The following is a 6,418-nucleotide window of genomic DNA, read 5'->3' on the forward strand; positions in this document are numbered from 1 at the left end:
GCCCCTAGACATCGTCCATATGACGTCACTAAGCTATAAGACCCCCTAGCTAGACAGGTTATAATAACGCCCACCTGCACATGGCCAGGTTATAATAACGCCCACCTGGACATCGCCAGGTTATAATAACGCCCACCTGGGCATCACCAGGTTATAATAACGCCCATCTGGACATTGCCAGGTTATAATAACAGCCACCTGCACATCGCCAGGTTATAATAACGCCCACCTGGACATCACCAGGTTATAATAACGCCCACCTGGACATCACCAGGTTATAATAACGCCCACCTGGACATCACCAGGTTATAATAACGCCCACCTGGACATCGCCAGGTTATAATAACGCCCACCTGGACATCACCAGGTTATAATAACAGCCACCTGCACATCGCCAGGTTATAATAACGCCCACCTGGACATCGCCAGGTTATAATAACGCCACCTGGACATCACAGGTTATAATAAACGCCCACCTGGACATCACCAGGTTATAATAACGCCCACCTGCACATCGCCAGGTTATAATAACGCCCACCTGGACATCACCAGGTTATAATAACGCCCACCTGGACATCGCTAGGTTATAATAACGCCCACCTGGACATCGCCAGGTTATAATAACGCCCACCTGGACATCGCCAGGTTATAATAACGCCCACCTGGACATCACCAGGTTATAATAACGCCCACCTGGACATCACCAGGTTATAATAACGCCCACCTGGACATCGCCAGGTTATAATAACGCCCACCTGGACATCACCAGGTTATAATAACGCCCACCTGGACATCGCCAGGTTATAATAACGCCCACCTGGACATCGCCAGGTTATAATAACGCCCACCTGGACATCGCCAGGTTATAATAACGCCCACCTGGACATCACCAGGTTATAATAACGCCCACCTGGACATCACCAGGTTATAATAACGCCCACCTGCACATCGCCAGGTTATAATAACGCCCACCTGGACATCACCAGGTTATAATAACGCCCACCTGGACATCGCTAGGTTATAATAACGCCCACCTGGACATCGCCAGGTTATAATAACGCCCACCTGGACATCGCCAGGTTATAATAACGCCCACCTGGACATCACCAGGTTATAATAACGCCCACCTGGACATCACCAGGTTATAATAACGCCCACCTGCACATCGCCAGGTTATAATAACGCCCACCTGGACATCACCAGGTTATAATAACGCCCACCTGGACATCGCCAGGTTATAATAACGCCCACCTGCACATCGCCAGGTTATAATAACGCCCACCTGGACATTGCCAGGTTATAATAACGCCCACCTGGACATCACCAGGTTATAATAACGCCCACCTGGACATCGCCAGGTTATAATAACGCCCACCTGCACATCGCCAGGTTATAATAACGCCCACCTGGACATCGCCAGGTTATAATAACGCCCACCTGGACATCACCACTTCGATGTCTTCACCACTAAGGTGTCGTGCGCGCGCATGATCACCATTACCAGGTAATGGGTAAGACACAAGGAACACATTAATGATCGTATCCACACCTCTGCGTGGTGCAGCTAGCGATATTTGTAGGTCGTAAGGTTAGAGATGAGTGCTGGCGATATTCTGAGGTGTGCTGGCGATATTTGGCGATATTTAGAGGTGTGCTGGCGATATTTGGCGATGTTTAGAGGTGTGCTGGCGATATTCAGAGGTGTGCTGGCGATATTCTGAGGTGTGCTGGCGATATTTGGAGATATTTAGAGGTGTGCTGGCGATATTTAGAGTTGTGTTCGCGATATTTGAGGGTTAGTTAGAAACAAATGCTGGAATTACTTAAATAAATATTGGGAATATCCAAGAGTTTATATGTTAGGCATGAGCGCTGGCGATATTCAAGGATTGGATGGTTCGTTAAACATGAGCACTAGCGATATTCAAGGGTTAACTGGTTAGTTAGACATGAGCGCTAGCGATATTCAAGGGTTAACTGGTTAGTTAGACATGAGCGCTGGCGATATTCTGAGACCATACATGAGTATTGGCTATATTTACACATGTTATATGGTTCTACTAAAGCCATGGAAGATACTGAATATTCATCATATTCACTAATACCGAGAGCGATATTCACAAACGATAAGATTCTAAGATAACGATCGCGATATGAAACGACAACTTCCCGGACGATTAACAGCCACATCTGATCACTCGAAGCTCTAGGAAGCGATAGAAGCGATATTCCAGGACTTAATGGGTTTTATATTCACGACGACACGTTCCAGGAAGACGACTATATATACCTCAACACGGCGGCAAGTTCCAGGCCGAGCAAATAGCGATTTCCAAAATCAATTTCCAGGCGAGGTCTGGAAAAAGAAAAATATGTCCATTCCAGAAGAAATTCCAGGAAGACCCATTCTTAGCTTCGTAGTTACGTGGCGAACGACATATCCTCACCATCTGGGATGAAAGTACGAGACGAAAAATCACTAATGAAGGGATAAAGTATAGATCCTCAGGTGTATGATGATGATTATAGACGAAACGATTGTACGAAAGAAAACAAAAATATGATCGAGTATTCCACCGCTTCGCTATCTTTCGGAAAGAAGGAAGCATCACAGATGTGGAATCCATGGGTTCCAACCCTCCTTAGCGACCATGGCACACGTAGAAGCAGCCCTTACCAGAGCAGTGGTTTGGAAGCAGCCCTTACCTGAGCAATGGTTGAAGTAATACTTGAGGAAGCAAGTTGAGGCAAGCGATACCAAGGCGAGAGCAAAAGGGTTTTGGTTAGGAGAGGTGATGGTAAGGGAGGGGATAGAAAAGGCTTTTGATTCCACCCTGGACAAGAGGAATGCAGAGAAAGACTGATGATTTCCAGTCAAAGGCGACCTGGTTTCAAAGCCAGTGATGGCTTCCATCGAGGACGACAGATTCCAGGATGTCTTCTGGCGACAAAGACGACCAGTTTCAGCAAGAGAGAGACAAGACGATGTCTGGAAATATCAAGTTTCAAAGACGCCGTTGCTGGTGTTTCACGATGGGTAAGTTTCATGAAACGTGGTAGGGATCTCACAAGGCGACCACTTTACGAAAGATTGACAGAGACAGATTCTGAATATCTATGTTTATTCTGGAAGTATAATGATCATTCCAGTCTTGAATGGCCATGTAGTGGACTCGCGTCAACATATCTTCAGCAACTTCATCTGACCTTCCCGGGGAAAACAGGTCGTCCGCTCTTAGAAAAGACGGAGGGTTTGACCATTGTAATGCCTTTCATATCATCTTGGTAAAGGTTTTCAACTTCTTCCAGGAAGACCTCAATGTAGAATCGTCTTCCCATGACCAAACACCAAGGAGGAGATGGAGGTGTGTATTGCGACATCCCACTGTCAACCATCTCCCATAAAAGATGGCGAAGGATATTTCCAGATCTATATACATCTCGGGAAGGACTAACAGGTCACAGTCAATAGGGATATTTTCTATGTTCTATACATCACAGTTTCTCTATGATGAGAGCGTGTGAAAAGCTGCTTGGGTTCACCCGTCTCCACACACACACTCCTGATGTCTTCTTTTACATCCATCTCCCTCGACCATCCTCTCCACCAGCACTTCCCCCACCACCACAACCCTCCACATCAACCCTCCACCACTCCTCTCCCCCATAACCCGATCATGTCTACGGAGAATATAGCCTTTACGCTACCCCTCCCTCTCCTCTCCAACACATCTGCCACTCTCGCTTCCACCATCCCCTAAAATTCAATCACTCGCTTGTCTTGACATTTCCTCTCTCTCTGTGTGTGTGTGTGGGTCATAGGTTCCACTCACGGCTCTCATATTTCACTCTTTACACTCAACATACACTTTTTGTTCTTGGTTCTGTTGGCTTTTCGTCCTCCTCCCCTCACTCCACGCACTCCTAAACCATTTCAAGAGGTTGTTTGTGTTCAAACCCGTCCCACTTATGTATCCCTCTCTCCATAGACCTTCTTTGCTCATGTCTCTCTTCTTCCGTTTCTTACCTTTCAGTTCCACACGCACACACACACACACACACACACACACACACACACACACACACACACACACAAACACACACACACACACACACACACACACACACACACACACACACACACACACACACACACAAACACACTCCCGGTCTTGCAAGGTGCACTAACTCATCGTTACTACCTATGGGTCTGCGTGGGTCTGCATGGACCGCCTCGGGGATCGAAACCGCATAGTGTGAAATCCTGGGTGCGGCAGGCGGGTCACATCCAAACCAGGTGTTCATCCTCTCCCTAGGGTTGATCAACAATTGTGTGTGTGTGTGTGTGTGTGTGTGTGTGTGTGTGTGTGTGTGTGTGTGTGTGTGTGTGTGTGTGTGTGTGTGGTTACACACGAGTGTAAAACTCATCTCGTAGCACAAATTAATAGTCAATATATATGTTTTTTCTGAACCTTTCAAGTTCTTTAACATCTCTTTTAACACGACTTAGATGTCTGATGTAAAATGAACTTAACTTTTTTTTAAACTATGAAGGAAACACAGACCAAATTCATTATATAAGAAATAAGAGATGTTTCACCTCTCTATTCTTCTCCCAAATGTCTATCGTCTACACATAATACCTTCGCCTTACATATGACCTTCCACAGTCGTTTTTATATATATATATATATATATATATATATATATATATATATATATATATATATATATATATATATATATATATATATAAGGACTGTAGTCTTAACTTCTGTTTGCTGGTTTTTGGCAAAATCTTCCTTTCCACATATTCATCACATACTATACCTCATCATACATATTTCCCAGACTTACATCTAAGTCATCTTTAACCCCAGCGGAGTGACGTTACACCTTAAATCAATCCCTAAACACCTAAAACACATTCAACCCTAAAAACTAATCATTTCTTTTTTTACGTGGTACATCAGATACACATGGGAACACGGTCGCTTACACATAAAATACATCACGTAAAACGATTTACCCAACGATTTCCCCCATTAAAATCCCAGGTTTACATACGCTCGAGTGTTTGACGAGGCGGGTCGGTATATAGATAGATATATATACATATGTGGACGTGAGCCCACCAGACAAATAAGTAAAGGGTTCAATTACATTCCCACCCAACCAAGAGCCAAATATATTTAGTTCTTTCAAACTGCCACAGGACTTGTGTGTGTGTGTGTGTGTGTGTGTGTGTGTGTGTGTGTGTGTGTGTGTGTGTGTGTGTGTGTGTTTTACCGGACTCCACCCGCAAGTGGCTATCCTCCACAATGGATGGAAAGGAGTAAAATCTCTTTGAAAACCTTTCGCTGGAAAGGAATCCAACATTTCCCAGCTCCTGCGCGTTGCACACCCGTGAGACCCATCTTATGGGGCGTATGTAACTTCGAGGCTGCGCTCCACGCAGGAGCAGGGTTAGGGGGACTACGTATACGATGTCTACGTTTTCTTGGGACATTTGTCTAACATATCCATAACATCCACATACATACAACGACCAACTACTCTTAGAGGTGAAAAGCACATTGCAGACACCTATCTATAACGACCTTCTGTTTCCCAAGGGCAATATAGAGCATACTTAATGACTGTAGTTTGGGGGGCCTGTCTAAAAAGACCACCTGGTCTGGAGGAACAAACATTAATATTAGAAAGCTATATGTAGTAGGAGTCATGTGGTACACAAGTTAGCTCTTTAATATACATTATCTACTTAGCATTATTAGAACAACATATCTGGAAGGGTTTTGTTTACAGTGTGAGTGTGTGTGTGTGTGTGTGGGTGTGTGTGTGTGGGGCAAGAGGATGCTCAACAACCCCCCCGAAGACCCCCCATCTTGTGAATTCCCATCTACATCATACGGGTAGTCCGACCGTGTTGTCCTTCCGTATGTCACAGCTTCTCCACTCCCCGTGTTACCCGTGTTCCACAGCTACGATCATACACAAGTCTCTTCCCCTTCCCTCATCTCCCATGACCTGTGGCTCTCTCTCCTCCTCCGTCTGCCGCGGGTGTTCCTCAAATCCACTATGGAACTCACAATTTTGTGATCAGATTCTTGCCTTCTCCTCCTTTTCTCTCAGTGTGGGGCCAGTCCACGACTACTACGTTCTCTCTTCCCCGCCCCCCGTGTGGCACCGTCTTTTATCTCTGGTTTTCTTATCTCTCACTGGAATCTCTCCATCTCTTGTATCTCTTTAGATAAGGGGTTGGGGGGCAATGTGGTGGTGGTGGCCTCCCCCCTGGGTGAATTGTGTCTAACGTGCGCTGATAATAATTTTTCACAACACTTTCGCTCTACTGGAAGGCAGCGCTCAGTTCACTCGACCGTCTCTTCATCGATTTTGCAATTGGCTGGGCCGAATT

This window comes from Panulirus ornatus, chromosome 58 (genome assembly GCF_036320965.1).
Source record: "Panulirus ornatus isolate Po-2019 chromosome 58, ASM3632096v1, whole genome shotgun sequence".
NCBI lineage: Eukaryota > Metazoa > Arthropoda > Malacostraca > Decapoda > Palinuridae > Panulirus > Panulirus ornatus.